This window comes from Rattus norvegicus, chromosome 2 (assembly GCF_021556685.1).
Source record: "Rattus norvegicus strain SHRSP/BbbUtx chromosome 2, alternate assembly SHRSP_T2T, whole genome shotgun sequence".
Lineage (NCBI taxonomy): Eukaryota > Metazoa > Chordata > Mammalia > Rodentia > Muridae > Rattus > Rattus norvegicus.
This window is the reverse complement of record NC_141535.1, coordinates 26136632-26156157: the sequence shown is the minus strand read 5'-3', so window position 1 is coordinate 26156157 and position 19526 is coordinate 26136632. Positions and strand designations below refer to the sequence as shown.

General features: G+C 45.4%; 3 long non-coding RNA genes across 10 annotated transcripts in view; 2 read left to right on the top strand and 1 right to left on the bottom strand.

Annotated features, from left to right (window-relative positions):
• LOC103691422 (uncharacterized) overlaps nt 1-19526 on the top strand; it is a 35094-nt gene that overhangs the window by 875 nt on the left and 14693 nt on the right. For 3 of the 8 annotated variants that reach the window (XR_015673755.1, XR_015673753.1, XR_015673754.1), the window contains one exon: nt 10838-12358. This is a non-coding gene — a long non-coding RNA (uncharacterized LOC103691422). Of the gene's footprint in view, nt 1-1567; nt 1872-1972; nt 2419-10837; nt 12359-19526 lie in introns of those variants that run through there. The other 5 variants (XR_015673760.1, XR_015673756.1, XR_015673757.1 and 2 more) reach the window with 4 other exon arrangements.
• On the top strand, nt 4235-6270 carry LOC147995990 (uncharacterized). The gene is made up of 3 exons (XR_015673762.1): nt 4235-4515; nt 4687-5177; nt 5278-6270. It is a non-coding gene; the product is annotated as an uncharacterized LOC147995990 (long non-coding RNA).
• On the bottom strand, nt 10722-18036 carry LOC134485573 (uncharacterized). Its single transcript, XR_015673761.1, has 2 exons — nt 17938-18036; nt 10722-11087 (listed from the first exon to the last, which is right to left on the bottom strand). It is a non-coding gene; the product is annotated as an uncharacterized LOC134485573 (long non-coding RNA).

The following is a 19526-nucleotide window of genomic DNA, read 5'->3' as shown; positions in this document are numbered from 1 at the left end:
TCTTCCGCTTTCACTTCAGCTTAGGCAAGGGGGTCGGTAGCCACAGAGGCTTTAAAAAACAATGATTGGTTTAAAAGAGTAAAGCCAGGAGTAAAGGGAAAAGGCGGAAGGTAATCAGATTAAGTGAATGGTGAAAAAGAGCAGTGAGCCACTCAGAGAGTGGGGTGGGGAGAGACGGGGTGGGGGTCAGGGAGATGTGGGGGAGGAGAGGGGAGAACCAGAAACACATGCAAGAGGGATTTGTGTGGAAATCTGAAGCCTTTGAGTGTCACATACACTAGAGATGACCATAGCTTAATTTTAACTTAAAAAAACAAAACAAAACAAAACAAAAAAAACCCCCACCTCCTACAGTACAGGGTCTTTAAACTTTCTCGGAATGTAACGTCGCTTTTTCCTGGGGCCTTGGGTTGTTTTTGCCCTGTCATTTAATTTTTAGAATGCATTCTATTTACTTTTCTCGTTGATGTGATAAAATGTTCAACAAGTGCAGCTCGATGGAGGACAACTTTCTTTGGACTCATGGGTTAAGAGTAGCATCCACACAGCAAAGAAGCGGGAATGTGAGGAAGAGGATCACGTCCTGAGACACTAGCTGCTGACACTCAGCCTCCCGCCCGCCCCCCCCCCCCCCCATCAGTTAGCTGTCAGGGGCCAGGCCTGTGAGAGGGCGCCACCCACATTCCAAGGTCTTCCCTCTTCAGTTAAACCTTTCCAGAAGTGCCCTCAGTCACACTCATGGGAGTGTTTCCATAGTGTTCTTACACAGAGTCAGGTTGACAAAGATGTGGTTTGAAGAAAACTGTTTGAAATGGGAGAAAGCAAATAATATATTTAGCCAATGTCTGGCATATCATAAATGCTCAGTAAGCAGGAGTCTCTTTCCTGGGAAACTGTAGGTTTAAATGTTTCCATGGATGAAAAAGATAGGGAAAAAAAAAAACTAACAACTAATGAACGAGGCTGCAAACAAATGCTTCATTCTTTATAGATTCTCAACTTTAGAATATAAAGTCTTTTTTTTTTTTTTTTTTTTTTTTGTGGGGATGGAGTCCACTCGGAGTGGAATTTAGGGCCTTAGTATGCTAACCAGTCTACACTGTGCTATGCCTGGTGCCCGCGCTCTGTCTTTTTACCAGGGCTGTCAGTCAGCAACAATATTAGCTTACTGCATTTTTCCTCTCTTGCTATTTATATTAGAAAAGGCGGTGCTAACCTAAACTAAGGGCTCTGCTTTTTTTTTATATATATATATTTTTTAATTTATTTAATACTTAATAATTCTTTGGTTTCCGGGCAAACATCCCCCTCCCCCCTCCCCTTCCTTATGGGTGTTCCCCTCCCAACCCTCCCCCCATTGCCGCCCTCCCCCCAACAGTCTAGTTCACTGGGGGTTCAGTCTTAGCAGGACCCAGGGCTTCCCCTTCCACTGGTGCTCTTACTAGGATATTCATTGCTACCTATGAAGTCAGAGTCCAGGGTCAGTCCATGTATCGTCTTTAGGTAGTGGCTTAGTCCCTGGAAGCTCTGGTTGCTTGGCATTGTTGTAAGGGCTCTGCTTTTACAGGAAAGCAGAGTGTAGTCAATTCTGAATCGAGCATGAGAGATCCCAACTCAAGAGCGTGATCCAAGGTCCCTGGAATGACACACTTCCTATGGAGGAGAGTCACATGAATTTTTAAGGTCACCGAACTTAAAAGAGACATAGGCCAATACATTTGCCTATGACATTGGTAGGATCCTCATATGAGCAGGCGACAGTGAAGAGGGGAGAGGAGAAACCGGACGTGAAGGCTTTACGATGGAGATAGAGGTCCCATAAGCTCAGCAAGCCAGTCAACAGATGTGCCTGTTAATCGGAAGGATGTCAGGTGAGATACGGAAGTCAGACAACTGGCTCCTAGAGAGCCTGAAGCTCTGACCTACACTATCTATCATGGCACTGAGTCAGCCAAGGTCAAATACTCCACAGGATCTTTAATGGAGTTGCTGTCGGAGAACATTCTACAGCAGTATGCATTTGGCTTTGTGAGGAGCAAGACAGAGTTGCTCTCCCGGGATCATTTTGTGTTGGACTCTGCTCTGTGACTCAGCCTCCAAAAGCACTTCCCAGAGGACAGTAACGGGACCTCTCATTTTGAAATATGCATCAGATGCAGGTCTGTAGATGAATGAGGCTGGAGGCTGGGGCCACTTCTTTACTCCGCAGATAAGCATTGACCATGTCTTCTGCAAGACTCAGAGGAGGATTCCTGGAGGAGGACAGGGGCACACAGAGGCATTTAAATTCTGCTTCTGTCAATGCTGAGAAGGCAAAGAAGTCTCCTACATAAAAGGAAATGCCTTTCTGAGGAAGTGGTGGTTGGTCCTGCAAATGATATGCAAGAGAAGACCCAGGACTCACAGGAAGATGTGAAGGTGCTTACATAGAGGAAAATTGAGGTAGAGAGGAAGGAAGTGCAGTTAACTATAGAGGCAAAAGAGGGCTTATTTATGAAGGAAGAGCCCTGAGAGGTTGAGAGAGGAGTTGCTGCTGAGCCAGGACTAGCCTTGGGTGGGAAGAAGGGTAATGCTTTCTTAGGATAGCATGCAGAATATCTTAGTCTACTTTCTATTCCTGTAACTGACTTGAACACTTTATCAAGAGAGAACATTTATTGAATTCACAGTTCTGGAGGGCCACAGTTGAGGGGCTGTGGCTAGTGATTTTTGGTTTATTTTTGGTGAGAAAGCCGTATAGAGTCCTCCGGTGGTTTATAAGCTATACACATGGTGATGCTGTACCACTGAGTTACATCCCAAGCCCTCTTCTTACAGGTCCACTAAAACAATCTCCCAATGGACTTTATCAATTGACTTTAGGGATTAGTGTCAAAGGAGCACACTTGAACCATACTGGAAGGAGAAAATGGGAGGTAGAGTGTGCTTGTAGATGAAGGTTGGATGTGACAGTTTGCATGCGGTCTTCTCGAGCTCTCTGCGGCAGGAGTGTAAGTGGATTCTGAGTACCAGAGAGCAGCAGGACAGGAGAGGGCTTAATGGAAAGTGGTGAATGGGTTGAAGTGGCCCTTGGGAGAACCAGGGGAGCCTGTCAGATCAGTCTGGCTCTGTTCCAGAGGCTCCTGGGAGTCCTGAGGGGACTCACTTAATTATTACATTTTGTGAGAGACTCAGTAATGACACACTAGCCAAATGAGCACTCTACCAAATGAGGACCTGTAAAGGGGCCATTTTCCCATCCCATTTGTGCCTGGAACACAAGATAAGTAATACACTTATGTATGCCCACTTCTATCAAACCCTTAAATGAGTTTGGCAAAAGCGAGGCCAATCTGGCAATATTGAATGTAGATATATCGGTATAGGAAAATGGACCCTCATATCTTGCTGGAAAAAGTATGGGTTAGTACAACACCCACCCTTAATCTGTGTCTTGGAAGGGAGGACACCTTTAATCTGGACCACACCTTCTGCCTAAGGCTACGGAAGAAGGAAGCTTTTGCTTTTTGTCTACTCACTCTCCTCTTGCTAGCACATCCATTCCTTCACTGGTACTACAGCCTACCTTGGGGTCCCAGTGTACACTGAAGACCAGCTGAGACACTCAGCCTCATGGACTAAACAATTATTGGATTCTTTGACTTTCTGTTCATAAGCAGCTATTGTTGGATTAGCTGGACCACAGCCTTTAAGTTATTCCAATAAATTTCCTTTTTTTCATAGAGAAAGAGACCCATTCTGTAAGTTCTCTTACTCAAGAGAACCCTGACTAACACATTGTTACAGGAATATATGAAAGACCCCAGCTTAGCAGCAGTAATGCCATTTTGCAAGGCTGTACTTAAGATGACTGGTTCAGAAAAAGGTTAGAACACTGAGTACACAGCGGCTGCCAAGCAGGATGTGTTTGGTTGAAGGCCTGGCAACAGGACGACTTCGGTTGAGCACCTGACAATGAAAAAAAAGCCCCGAGAGAGGTCCCACACCCTGGTGGGGGGCTGAGTCAGTTGTTATGTTCCAGAAAGGTAGCTAAGAAACTTGCCCCCGGGCTGAACCCTTGGGGGGCCGAGTCAGCCGTTATGTTTCAAGAAGGTAGCTAGGAAACTTGCTCCCGGGCTAAACCCTTGCCATATTAGAATCCACCAATTATATCCCTATAACCATGCATCTGCTTCTGTATGCTTGCTTCTGCTCCCCAAAATCCTATAAAAGCCCATCCTTGGTTCCGTGGGGCGCGCCAGTCCCCCGAGTGACTGAAGCGCCCGCAGGTGCCTGTGCCTGTGTATCCCGACAATAAACCAAATCCTCTTGCTGATTGCATCCTGTGGTGTCTCGGTCTGGTCTTTGGAGTTAGAGGGTCTCCATCCCGAGGGAAAGTTCTCCCTGAGAGCTTTTCATTTGGTGCGTTGGCCGGGAATGGAGATCCTCCACCCAGGGACCACCGACCACCCACTGGGAGGTAAGCCGGCCGGCGTCTGTCTGTCTGTCTGATTTTGTCTCGTTCTGCCTTATTCTGTCTGTTCTGTGAGCGCTCGGCCAGGTCTGTTCTGTGAGCGCTCAGCCAGGTCTGTTCTGTGAGCGCTCAGCCAGGTCTGTTCTGTGAGCGCTCAGCCAGGTCTGTTCTGTGAGCGCTCAGCCAGGTCTGTTCTGTGAGCGCTCAGCCAGGTTCTGTGAGCGCTCAGCCAGGTCTGTTCTGTGAGCGCTCAGCCAGGTCTGTTCTGTGAGCGCTCAGCCAGGTTGTTTGGAATTTGGGCGGGACGAAGAAGGAGCTGACGAGCTCGGACTTCTTGCCCTGCAGCCCTGGAAGACGTTCCAAGGGTGTTAGGGGCCCGACTTTTCGGGGCCCAATCTGGGAGAAGAGAAAGATCCGGACTAACGGCACCTCTGTCTGTATTTTTGGCTTTCAGAGGGCCCCGGACCTTTGCCACCTCCATCTGACTTTTTGCTTTCAGTTTGGTACCAAAGCCGTGCAGCACGCCTGTCTGTTGTTTGTTTGACTGTTGGTGTTGTTTGTTTTCTCTGTGTTCTAATCTTCCTTAGAACTAACATGGGACAGTCCCTAACAACGCCCCTAAGTCTCACTCTTGATCATTGGAAAGACGTCCACAACTGGGCACACAACCAGTCCGTCGAGGTTAAAAAAAAAAAGGAAAAGGGCAGACTCTCTACACATCCGAGTGGCCCACTTTCGGAGCAGGATGGCCAGTGAATGACACATTTAATAAGATCATTATTTTACAGGTTAAAGATCGGGTCGTCCACGGACATCCTGACCAGGTTCCTTATATTATCACTTGAGAGAGTCTCGCCTTAACCCCCCCCCCCCAGGCGGAACCCTTCGTGGACCCGAATTGGCCTCCCCTCAACCCCCAGCCTGTCCCCTCGGCCCCGCCCGGTCTGCCGGCCACGTCTTAAGAAACCTGTCCTCCCGGCAGACCCAAACTCCCCTCTCATAGATCTTCTCTCTGACAGGCCCGGCTAAAACGGAGGAGGCAGAGCCGCCGGCCAGATCAGTTGCCGGGCCACAGTCTGATAAGGGTTTCTCCCCTGTCGCAGGGAGATTGCGCAATAAGCGCGAGGTGATGCCAGATTCAACCTCCCAGGCTTTCCCACTTAGACAGGGAACCAGTGGCCAGACCCAATACTGGCCGTTTTCAGCAGCTGACATTTACAATTGGAAACAACACAACCCTTCTTTCTCCAAAGATCCGGTGGCACTCACCGACCTAATAGAATCTGTTTTACTTACCCACCAGCCTACTTGGGATGACTGCCAACAGCTCTTACAGGCCCTCTTAACCTCAGAAAAAAAACAAAGAGTGTTCCTAGAGGCCAGAAAGCATGTTCTGGGAGATGATGGGCGTCCCACCCAGCTGCCTAAAAAAATTGATGCTACATTCCCACTTAAGAGACCAAACTGGGATTTTAATACAGCTGAAGGTAAGGGACACCTACGCCTTTATCGCCAGTTGCTTCTAGCGGGTCTCCGAGGGGCTATACGACGCCCTACTAATTTGGCTCAGGTAAAACAGGTATTACAGGAAGCAGGGGAAACTCCCTCCGCCTTTCTAGAGAGACTTAAGGAGGCCTACCGTATGTACACTCCCTATGACCCAGATGACCCAGGACAAATGACGAGTGTCTCTATGTCCTTCATCTGGCAGGCTGCTCCAGATATCAGGACTAAGTTACAGAGGTTAGAAAATTTGCAGGGCTATACATTACAGGATTTACTTAAAGAAGCTAAAAAGATTTTTAATAAGAGAGAGAATTGAGTCAAATCTTGGCCGCCGTAGTTCAGGGCCAAGAAAAGAAGAGAGATAGGGGGGAGCTCGAAAGGGGCTGAAGCTGGATAAAGATCAATGTGCCTATTACAAAGAGAAAGGGCACTGGGCCAGAGAGTGCCCCAAGAAGCCTGGCGGACCCCGAAAGCCTCGACCACGAACCTCCCTCTTGGCTCTAGATAAAGATTAGGGAGGTCAGGGCCAGGAGCCCCCCCTGAGCCCAGGGTAACGCTTAAAGTTGGGGGGCAGCCGGTTGCTTTCCTGATAGACACAGGAGCCCAACATTCAGTCCTCACTCAAGCTTCAGGACAACTCAGCGACCGGACGGCCTGGGTACAAGGAGCTACTGGTGAGAAACAATACCGATGGACTACGGACCGCCGGGTTCAGCTGGCTACTAGTAAGGTGACCCATTCCTTCTTACATGTTCCGGACTGCCCGTACCCTCTGCTGGGCCGTGACCTGCTCACCAAGCTAAAAGCACAAATTCATTTTGAGGAAGGAGGGGCCCAAATAACTGGCCCCCACGGAACTCCCCTTCAAGTTCTAACCCTATGAACTGGGACAGGACACTGGCTTGGACAGAGACTGGTGGGATGGGGTTGGCGCTCCAACAGCCCCCCTTAATTACAACTCCAGTCTCCATAAAACAATACCCCCTGTCCCATGAAGCTTATCAAGGTATAAGGCCTCACATTACGAGGCTTCTGGATCAAGGCATCCTAGTCCCCTGCCGGTCGCCTTGGAATACGCCTCTTCTGCCTGTTAAGAAACCCAGCACTGGAGATTATAGGCCAGTACAAGACTTGAGAGAGGTCAACAAGAGGGTAGAAGATATTCATCCGACTGTTCCAAACCCTTACAATTTGCTCCTGACTTTAGGGTTCAACATCCCACCCTCATACTCCTACAAACCTTTTGAACTGTTCATCGATGAGAAACAGGGGTATGCTAAAGGGGTCCTAACACAAAGGTTGGGACCCTGAAAACGCCCTGTGGCCTACCTGTCTAAGAAATTGGACCCTGTGGCCTCCGGCTGGCCACCGTGCCTAAAGATGGTGGCTGCTATTGCTGTCCTGATCAAGGACGCTGGAAAATTGACTTTGGGACAGCCACTCACCATCCTAGCACCCCACGCAGTGGAGGCCTTGGTAAAACAGCCCCCAGACCGCTGGCTCTCTAATTCTCACACCAAGCCTTGTTACTGGATGCAGAACGGGTTCAGTTTGGGCCTATAGTTGCCCTCAATCCTGCCACCTTGCTTCCTCTACCAGAGGAGGCAGAACAGCATGACTGCCTACAAATCCTCACAGAAGTACATGGAACCAGGCCGGACCTATCGGACCAGCCTCTTCAGAATGCTGACCACACATGGTACACGGATGGCAGCAGCTTCTTGGCAGAGGGAGAACAAAAGGCTGGAGCTGCGGTCACTACGGAGGACAAAGTGATTTGGGCGAAAGCCCTGCCTGCTGGTACCTCCGCACAACGGGCTGAACTCATCGCCTTGACTCAGGCGCTCAAGATGACAAAAGATAAGAGGCTAAATATATATATATACAGACAGCCGTTATGCCTTTGCCACGGCACACATCCACGGGGAGATCTACCGGAGGCGGGGGCTGCTCACATCTGAGGGTAAAGATATGGCTAAAATTCTGGCCCTCTTAGAAGCCCTATTCTTGCCCAAAAGACTGAGTATTATACATTGTCCAGGACACCAAAAAGGGCACAACCCAGAGGCACGAAGAAACCGGCTGGCCGATGCCACGGCGCGAGAAGCGGCCATGAGCAAACAAATCTTGCCCTTAAATAGCCCAGACCAACCCACACCCCCACCAGTGGGACAAACCAGTTGGGTTTATGCCCATGAGGACATAGAGCTCCTAGAAAAAAAAATGGGGGCCATCTACCACCCTCAACTAAAACAGTGGGTCTACAAAGGAAAGACAGTTATGCCAATAAAAATGACTTTTAAATTGATCTCCTTTTTACATAAATTAACCCATTTGGGGTTTAAGAAGATAAAAACCTTACTAGATCGGGAAGAGATAAATCTGTGTTTTTTTTTTAAATCGGGACAAAGCGATACAAAAGGTAACTGAGAGTTACAAAGCGTGCGCTCAGGTTAACCCGGAAAAGACCATGATTGGACAAGGAGTTCGTCCTAGGGGACACCATCCCGACATCCATTGGAAAATTGATTTTACTGAAATTAAACCAGGTATATATGGATACAAGTATCTCCTAGTGTTTATAGACACCTTCTCAGGATGGGTCGAAGCCTTCCCCACAAAACACGAGACTACAAAAATGGTCACCAAGAAGCTCCTCGAGGAAATCTTTCCCAGGTATGACATGCCTCAAGTGTTGGGGTCGGACAACGGGCCCGCTTTCGTCTCCCAAGTAAGTCAGTTGGTGGCCAAATTGCTGGGGATTGATTAGAAATTACATTGTGCCTATAGACCCCAGAGTTCAGGTCAGGTAAAACACATGAATAGAACAATTAAGGAGACTTTATCCAAACTTACGCTTGCAACTGGCTCAAAGGATTGGGTGGCCCTCCTTCCCCTAGTTCTATATCGGGCCCGGAATACCCCGGGCCCCCATGGTCTAACTCCTTTTGAAATAATATATAGAACACCACCCCCATTTGTCCATTTCTTTGATTCAAACATTGCTGATTTTGCTGACAGCCCTTCTCTGAGGGCCCATTTACAGGCCCTACAGATTGTGCAGAGAGACGTCTAGAGACCTTTGGCCGCTGCTTACCAGGACAAGCTTGAGCATCCGGTGGTGCCACACCCGTTCCAGATTGGAGACACCGTGTGGGTGCACAGACACCAGACCAAGAATCTCGAGCCACAGTGAAAAGGACCCTACACCGTCCTCCTGACTACCCCGACCGCCCTAAAGGTAGACAGAGTCTCGGCTTAGATCCACACACCACACGTCAAGGCAGTCCGGTCTGAGGAATTGACTAATCACAACACTACACCCCAGACATGGAGAGTTCAGCACACTCCAAACCCCTTAAAGTTAAAACTCCTACGTGGCTCCTCCTAGCCCTTTTGTGGCCTAGAGTCAGTGGGGAAATAAGCCCCCACCAGACAGAAATTTCTTGACCAAGTCGAGTGAAAGATTTCACTCAAAGTTAGCAAAAAAAATGGGGGAATGAAAGACCCCAGCTTAGCAGCAGTAACGCCATTTTGCAAGGCTGTACTTAAGATGACTGGTTCAGAAAAAGGTTAGAACACTGAGTACACAGCGGCTGCCAAGCAGGATGTGTTTGGTTGAAGGCCTGGCAACAGGACGACTTCGGTTGAGCACCTGACAATGAAAAAAAAGCCCCGAGAGAGGTCCCACACCCTGGTGGGGGGCTGAGTCAGTTGTTATGTTCCAGAAAGGTAGCTAAGAAACTTGCCCCCGGGCTGAACCCTTGGGGGGCCGAGTCAGCCGTTATGTTTCAAGAAGGTAGCTAGGAAACTTGCTCCCGGGCTAAACCCTTGCCATATTAGAATCCACCAATTATATCCCTATAACCATGCATCTGCTTCTGTATGCTTGCTTCTGCTCCCCAAAATCCTATAAAAGCCCATCCTTGGTTCCGTGGGGCGCGCCAGTCCCCCGAGTGACTGAAGCGCCCACAGGTGCCTGTGCCTGTGTATCCCGACAATAAACCAAATCCTCTTGCTGATTACATCCTGTGGTGTCTCGGTCTGGTCTTTGGAGTTAGAGGGTCTCCATCCCGAGAGAAAGTTCTCCCTGAGAGCTTTTCATATATAACATATAAGTATATAACTTAAAAAGGAAAATATTGAACCAAGTCACCATGAGTAGAAAAGGTAAGTTCATAATATGTAGACATGGTATTCTACATGAAAAATTTAAATATCTATGAATACACTGCACATTGTTTTCACAATACTTATAGAAAGAAAATTTAAAAGGCTGAGAAGATAGTTCCTGGTGAGTAGGAAAGGTTTGGGATAAACATGTGGGCAGTCTACTTTTATCATGTGGTTTTGAGATGTCTTTTGATTGGTCAGTGAGTACCTGGAAAAATAAATTCTGATGTTCTGTCACACGGTAGGTTAACCACAGATATTGGAAGTTTAGTGTATTTTTAAAAACCGAAGAATTTTGAATGTTTTTAACCACAAAGAAATAATAATGTTTGAAGAAATGAGTGTTTGTTTTGAGTTGAACATCAACTATGTATGTGTATCAATCTACCACATGGTATCACACACACACACACACACACACACACACACACACAGAGAAAGAGAGAGAGAGAGAGAGAGAGAGAGAGAGAGAGAGAGAGAGGGAGGGAGAGAGAGGGAGAGAGAGAGAGAGAGAGAGAGAGAGAGAGAGAGAGAGAGAGAGAGAAAGAGAGGGAGATTATGTCAATTAAAAACTAAACAGGACATAAAATACCTTTAAAATACTTTTAAATGAGTTTTTTTAAAAGGATAGGACAGACATAATAATTGCTAATTCAAGCCAGTGAACCCAGCTGTTTTTCATATTCTTCTCTGTGCTTTTTGCAGCTATAAAGACACACTCAGCTCTGGTGCGTGGTGCACACACCTGTGCGCCCAGTACTCAGGAGGCAAGGAAACACTGGATTATTGTAGTATAAAAGTGGTCGGATGACATGCTTTCCTCATGGTAGGTGGCTTCAGTTCGGCTGTGATATATTGTTCATACTCTGGATATTTTCCCCTGAAGCAAAGTGAAACTCAACTGTCTTCCTCTTTGAGTTTGGGCTGGACTCGACTTTCTTCTAGCAAAGATAATCTGGAAGAGATGATGGACTCTAAGATTAGCAGCGTGAATATGCTCACAGTTAGGAGACTGTAGCTTCAGTCCTGGTTCTTTCCCACCATCCTCTCTTCCCCATCTTTTTTCATTCTAATTTTTCGACTGGGAAAGCAGCCTCCAAAAACCTTGCTTTTTGTTCAAGTCCCGTATGATGGGGGCTTGAAATCTATCCCAGCAACTGCAGGAGCAAATTCCGCAGAGATTCTCCCGTTCCCTCAGACAGCTGTAGTCTAAACGTCAGACAATTGCACTGTAACCTCACGAGAGCCTCTGGAGAACCACGCTTGCTGAGTCTCTAGCTCTCAAATCTCATCTGGGACAAGGAAAACTTGACATTTACAGCAGTAAGCTTTGGGGATAGTTTGCTGAACAGCATTAGATAACTAATGTAAATTTTTCTTTATAGCCATTGTTTCTTCTCAAAGAGGAAAATAGCTTTAAAGTTTTAATAATAATAATAATAAATGCCTGAAGGGTCAGGGAAATTGATTAGCAAGTGTCTTAGTTACTTTTCTGTTGCTGTGATAATACTTCAAAACCAAGACAACTTAGGGAAGAGGAAGTTTATTGTGTGTGTACAGTTTCAAGAGGTTAGAGTTTATGATCACCATGGCAGGAGCATGACAGTAGGAAGGACACTGGACCATTGATTGAGAGCTCTCATCTTGACACCCATCATGAGGCAGAGAGAGCTAACTGGGAATGGCCTGGGCTTTCTGAAACCTCAAAGCCTACCCTCAGTGACACATTGAAAGGAAAATTATACAGATTTAAGGTTTAAAATTATGAAGTTAAAAGAGTATGTTTCAAAATTCACAACCTCAGGACTAAACACTGTGAAAAGCAAGTCCAGGCAGCCCTGCCCTGCCGCTAGAACTAACAGACCATAAAAGGAAAGGAATGCAGAACAGACCAGGAGTACCGGATCTGACTCACAGGCCACCTGGCAGGAAGAGATAAGCCCCCAGCCCCCGACATCCAGGATGCCCCAAACCTGCCAATGTGTGTAGCTATACCTTATTACCTCATCATGTGAAATAGCCAATCATATGTGAACATGTCTATGTGCCTCGTTTGAATCCACCAATCCCCGTAACTATGCATCTGCTTCTGTACGCCCGCTTCTGCTTCCCCAAACCCTATAAAAGCCCCATGCTGGAGCTGCTGGGCGCGCAAGTCCTCCGAAGAGACCGTGTGCCCACAGGTACCTGTGTTTTCCAATAAACCCTCTTGCTGATTGCATCCGAGTGGACTCGGCTCGATCATTGGGCGCTTGGGTCTCCTCCTGAGGGAAAGGTCCTCTCCGTGGGTCTTTCCACATCTCCTCTGACAAGGCTATCCTTTCTAGTCCTTCCCACACAGTTCAACCAAGTAGGGAGTAAGTATTCAAATATATGAACCTATGGGAGCCATTTGTATTCAAACCACCTCAGCAGGTTAAGATGCTCAGAGTGAAGCCTAGCCACCTGATTTTAATCCCCAGGGCCACATGGTAGGAGGACAGAATTGACTCCCACAAGCTGACCTCGGATCTCCGTATATGCACCAAGCTGCATGCATGCTCGCTCTCTCTCTCTCTCTCTCTCTCTCTCTCTCTCTCTCTCTCTCTCTCTCTCACACACACACACACACACACACACACACACACACACACACACACACAATGTTTTTAAAAACGATGAAAAACTATTTGTTAAAAGCCTTAAAGTAAAACAAAACGAGATGCAGGAATTTCCTTCAAAAATTAGCAGAAAGCAAAGGCTGCTTCAGGTTTTCTGTGAGGATCAGAGTGACTAAGTGTAGCAGTGGGAACAGGCCTAACCCATGTGAGCACTGTTTACCTGCAGCTGTCCTTGTTGTTGCCTGAGTAACAGGGACGTTAAAGATCTATCTCTGCTCTTTGCAAGAGAGGAAAGTGGGGGTCCAGAGTAGTAACTCTTAGTTCAAGACCTCAGAGCTAGGGCATCTCTGAAATGCTATTTCCATGAGAATATTTTCATTTCTATTTATCTTGGTTACATCTGCTGAATATCACATTTTCCACAGGTCTCTCTTGAGTTTCTTGTATATAGTGCCTCATATAACCTTTGAAATATTTTTTTTTATTTATATTCTATAAGAAACTTGAAGCTTATCACTTGCACACAGAACTGTTCAGCAATAAAGCAAAACTTCCAGGTCTGGGATTTTGGTAACAAACTAGTCATAGACACCTTTGTAACCAATTGGGAGGTATTTCATAATTGATTGTCTTGATTAACATGGGTGTATAGACTTTCCTACCCATGGCTTATAAGCATCTGGGGTAGACAATTTCTGTGTATTTGATCTAATTTGTATGTGGAACATGTCCTAGATGTTATGTGTTAAAATTTTGGTATTCAGGGTGTTCCCAGTAGACGATGGTAAAACCTTCAGGAAATAGGACCCTATAGCAGGTTCTTAGCTCACTGCAGGTATATTGTCGGTCATGCTCAGCCATTTCTGACCCTGTGCTCATTGTAGGTCAAGGTTGGTTATAGGACCCTGGCCTGTTTTCTTTCTCATTTCTGGCTCATGACATAAGTGGTTTGTTCATTACACAATTCTGTCATGACCATTGCCCTTGCTAGAGCAAACAGTGGAGATGCTCGATCTTGGACTGAACCTTTAGAGCCCTGAGACAAACTCCGTTTATAAGTTAGCTGTTGCAAACATTCCATTATAGCAGTGAGGACTGACTAATGTGCCATTTTCCCCTTCGCTGCTGGGATTAAAGGTACTCTGTATTATTATTATAGGCCACTTTCATGTTTTTTTTCTAAAGATAATCAAATACGAGGTACTGAGTTTGCCCTTCCAAAGATTTATTTCCATATAATACATTCATTTATTTAATTTCAATAATATTCCCCTATTCAATCCCATGTTAGATATTTAAAGGTGGTCAGTTCCTGTCAACCACTAAAAATTTGCATGCCATTGAATGGAATTAAGCAGACCATGGAGAGGCTAAGGAGAAACTCGACTAACTACAAACTGGGAAGCAACTATAGCTCACTGGTGGAGTGTTAGCCTGTGGTGTGCATATGTTAGGTGAGTCCTTTGACCCCTGCAAACCCTAGGAGAAGAGGAGGATGAAGAGGAGGAAGAAGAGGGAGGAAAAAAAAGCAAACCAAATAATGAGGAAGGAGGGGGCATACACAGACCAAATGCACCAAACTTGTGCCTAAGACAACCAGGAGGCATATTTTGTCATTGGATATTCACAAATGGCAAACTAGGATGGTACCTTTCTCCCCCCAACAAAGGAAGTAACAGAATTCAGAGGCCTGCTTAGATTTCACAGAGCAGGCGTGACAGAGTTAATACTACAGCATGACTCTTCTTGAGTGTCCTTTACTGGGCATCATCATAATGTTCCCTGGAAATTGCAAATCTGGATCTTTAGCCAATCAGAAACACTCCCACCACAGGCAAAAACGTGTGCTCAAAAGGGTGCATCGTATCTTTACTTACAATGGTAAAACCTGGGAACACTTAAATACCCCAGTGTAGCTATCCGATATGTTATGACACTAAGCAACTATGTAAAATCATATAATGCATGTGTTTATTATACAGAAACACTGACAATGGCTACACTGTGTTTAGTTTTAACGGGGAAAGAAATTATGGGAAACTAGTTTCTAAATTACTGTTGTTGAGAGGCACACATATCAAGACGTGTATATGGAAGTCAGAGGACAACTTTGTGGGATCTGTACCGTCCATCAACCTTTAATCCTGTGACAACACAGAACTGAACTCAGCTTGCCAGGCTTGTACCGCTGGGTGGCAAATGCCCCTAGTCCCTGAGCCATTCACTGACCCTGGAGACCAGTTTTTGGGGCTGAGTTTTGACCCAACTGACCAGACCTAACCGAAATAGTGTCACTCAAGCCAAATTCCACATAATTGTATCCAAACTTTCAATCTAATTGGAACTTCCCAGTTGCCGTACATGCCCACCAATGGTGGGTCTGCACTCCGCACACACTGTGGCTTCATTACTGTATCGTTTGCACTGTTCTTTGGTTTTCAAGAGGCTCGTGGGAAGAAATGCACTAAAAGGGAGATCTGGACCGCCACAACATGGAGGGCAAAAGGACCGCCCTGCCGCCATGAATGTATACCACCCACTTAAAACCATTCATAAGAACTTTGATAAAGTCAACAGTGCAGAACCCAGTGGGCTGCCACCCATCTCCCTCCCAGTCAGCTTACTCCAGTCTCTCTCTGGAGTATATACTAGGCTTCTCAAAACGAACTTCTGCTTAAACATGTGGTTGTTTCTTGGCTGGATTCTCTCCTTGGAGAAAACAATAACAAGGGAGAAATCTTTTGCTCATAACATACCTAAATTAGTTGTAATTTTGCCTTTTAATATGTGTATGAAATTTAAAAAAAAAAAAACCTCAGTGCACTTGCACACAACAACCCAGTAACAGTTACAATCTGTGGGTAGACTAGTTGGGAAAGGAAGAGAAGAAACGTGGATACAACTTACATGGTTCACCTCATACTGTCTTACATACAATGTTTTAAACTGATTAACTTCTTTTATTTTATTTTTTTTCTTTTTCTTTTTTTCGGAGCTGGGGACCAAACCCAGGGCCTTGCATTTGCTAGGCAAGAGCTCTACCACTGAGCTAAATCCCCAACCCGACCTCTTTTATTTTTATTGGATATATTTCTTTACTTACGTTTTAAATGTTATTCCCTTTTCTGGTTTCTTGTCCATAAACCCCCTCCCCCTCCCCCTCCCCCTCCCCCATAAGGCTGTTCCCCCCATACCCCTCTTACCACCTCCCCCCCCCATTCCCCTGCCCTGGGGGTCCAACAATGGAGGAGTGTTCCTCTTTCTCCACATCCTTGCCAGCATCTGCTGTCACCTGAGGTTTTGATCTTAGCCATTCTCACTGGTGTGAGGTAAAATCTCAGGGTTGTTTTGATTTGCATTTCCCTGATGATTAAGGTTGTTGAGCATTTCTTTAGGTACTTCTCAGCCATTTGAAATCCCTCAGCTGAGAATTCTTTGTTTAGCTCCATACCCCATTTTTAATAGTGTTATTTGGTTCTTTGGGGTCTAACTTCTTGAGTTCTTTGCATATTTTAGATAATAGCCCTCTATCAGATGTAGAATTGGTAAAGATCTTTTCCCAATCTGTTGGTTGCTGTTTTGTCCTAAGGGCAAAGTGTCCTTTGCCTTACAGAAGCTTTGCAGTTTTATGAGGTCCCGTTTGTCGATTCTTGATCTTAGAGCATGAGCCACTGGTGTTTTGTTCAGGAAAATTTCCGCAGTATCCATGTGTTCGAGATGCTTCCCCACTTTTTTATTTCTATTAGTTTGAATGTATCTCGTTTGATGTAGAGGTCATTGATCCACTTGGACTTAAGCTTTGCACAGGGTGATAAGCATGGATCGATCTGCATTCTTCTACATGCTGACCTCCAGTTGAACCTGCACTATTTGCTGAAAATGCTTTTTTTTCACTGCATGGTTTTAAGTCCTTTGTCAAACATCAAGTGACCATAGGTGTGTGGGTTCATTTCTGGGTCTTGAATTCTATTCCACTGATTTACCTGCCTGTCTCTGTACCAATACCATGCAGTTTTTATCACTATTGCTCTGTAATACTACTTGAGGTCAGGGATGGTGATTCCCCCATAAGGTCTTTTATTGTTGAGAAGTTTTCACTATCCTGGGTTTTTTGTTATTCCAAATGAATTTACAAATTGCTCTTTCTAACTCTGTGAAGAATTGAGTTGGAATTTTGATGGGGATTACATTGAATCTGTAGATCGCTTTTGGTAAAATGGCCATTTTTACTATATTAATCCTGCCAATCCATGAGCATGGGAGATCTTTCCATCTTCTGAGGTCTTCTTCAATTTCTTTCTTCAGTGTCTTGAAGTTCTTATTGTCCAGATCTTTCACTTGCTTGGTTAAAATGACACCGAGGTATTTGATATTATTTGGGACTATTATGAAGGGTGTCGTTTCCCTAATTTCTTTCTTGGCTTGTTTCTCTTTTGTGTAGAGGAAGGCTACCGATTTATTTGAGTTAATTTTATACCCAGCCACTTTTCTGAAGTTGTTTATCAGCTTTAGTAGTTCTCTGGTGGAACTTTTGGGATCACTTAAGTATACAATCATATCATCTGCAAATAGTGATATTTTGACTTCTTCTTTACCAATCTGTATCCCCTTGACCTCCTTTTGTTGTCTGATTGCTCTGGCTAGAACTTCAAGAACTATATTGAATAAGTAGGGAGAGAGTGGGCAGCCTTGTGTAGTCCCTGATTTTAGTGGGATTGCTTCAAGTTTCTCTCCATTTAGTTTGATGTTGGCTACTTGTTTGCTGTATATTGCTTTTACTATGTTTAGGTATGGGCCTTGAATTCCTGGTCTTTCCAGGACTTTTCTCATGAAGGAATGTTGAACTTCTTTAGAATATTACACTATTTCTACAGTGCTTACTAAGAACCCACTGTGTATTTCCTCAGCCCTCTGTTTGAGGTGCAGAGGTTGCAGAGGAAGCTCCCCAGAGGAAGTCAGTGTCAAGCTGGAAAGAGAAGCAGAACTTAGGGCACAAGACAAAGTAACAGCTGGAGAAGTGAGCAGGCAGTGTGCTAGCCAGATGCCTGTGAAAGGAGATCTCCACTACCTACACCAGGCCTTCAGCAACATTGAGTATCATCACAGACAGCACATTGCAGGGTCAGATAAGACAATTATGCTAGAGCAATCTGTCCTCTCTGGTCATTTGGTACATGTACTTCACACTCATAGGCTCCAGCTTACCTTATGTTGACCATGACAGGAATTACTAGGCAGACAAGGTTACTAGGTAGAAATTGGGTGAGCCATCCAATATACTTCGTTTAACCGATATGAGATCACTTCCGGTTTGCGCGCCTGTTCTATCTAAGCCTAGAACTATGAAGACAAGCTGGCTCCGTGCCTCTCCCCTAACTGCTGAGTGTGCTGGCCGTCCTTGAATCGCAGAAGCATCCCCTGGAATGTTGCTTTCAGCATCACGAGGTGCTTTTCCTGTGTGACTTCCTCTATACTGAGAGACCAGACAAACCGATGTCTTGCTTTATGACCCCCTTTGAATTCAGTTACCTCCACTCTGTGTCCAGAAAAGGCCACATTCAGAAATGCTGGGGAACGAACTCCAGTGTATCTTTTTGAGGAAAAAAAATGCACTTAAAACATCTGACTACAGGGTTGGGGATTTAGCTCAGTGGTAGAGCGCTTGCCTAGCAAGCACAAGGCCCTGGGATTGGTCCCCAGCTCAAAAAAAAAAAAAGAAAAAAAATCTGACTACATTCACAATAAATTGATGAATTAAATTCCTTGCTCATAATTAAAAAACTAACAAAGAAACCAGGATCCAGGGCATTCTTGATTGATTCTAAGGTATTTCCCTTTCCCTCCCTTCCTGCTCTTTCTTTCCTTTGTTTCTGTTTTACACTGTGTGTGTGTGCACATGCCGTGGCACACACATAAGGCGGAAGACAGCCCAAGGGAATTGCTTCTCTCTTTCTACCATGTGGGTGCCAGGGATTGAATTGAGCTCAGGTCACCAGGTGCCTTTTAGATACTGAGCAAATTTATTGGCCCTTTACACACACACACACACACACACACACACACACACACACACACACACATATAGATCTTTTGCCATTTTCATAGATATATATAATAAAGTTTGATCACATCCATCCCAAGTCCCCTCCGCTGAGACATCCCCAGTAAGTACCCCCGCTTCTCTTCCCACTGTCCCACTGAATCCAGTTCTTGTTGCCCACACTGACAATTTACCAGTGTGCATACCTCCAGAAAAAAATAATTTTCCATCCCCTAGATGCCACCAAATGGTAATAGTTTCTCAGGCACAGGGGTGGACAGGGGCTTCTTGTGCCCTTCTCCTATCTGTGCTAGAATTCTGACTTGACCTTTTGCCACTGTGAGCTTATGAGTGTGATGGCCAAGTGATGCTCATGGTGTCCGTTCCCTGAGACGTGCAAGTTGTGTGTGTGTGTGTGTGTGTGTGTGTGTGTGTGTATGTCTGTGTGTGTATGTGTGTGTGTGAGAGAGAGAGAGAGAGAGAGAGAGAGAGACAGACAGACAGACAGACAGACAGACAGACACTGACTTTCCCCCAGCAATTTGTCTGGGGTCCTTTTCTTAAGTCAATGATTTTCTGTGAAACTTAAGATAATTCAATCTCCCAGAGGCATTTTGTCAAACTCATGGCAGAATACTAGACATTCCATAAACACTTTGTAATGAATAAATGTTCCTCATGATACAGTAATGAACAAAACAGTAAATTCTTTTTTTTTTTTTTTTTTTTTTTGGAGCTAAGGACCAAACCCAGG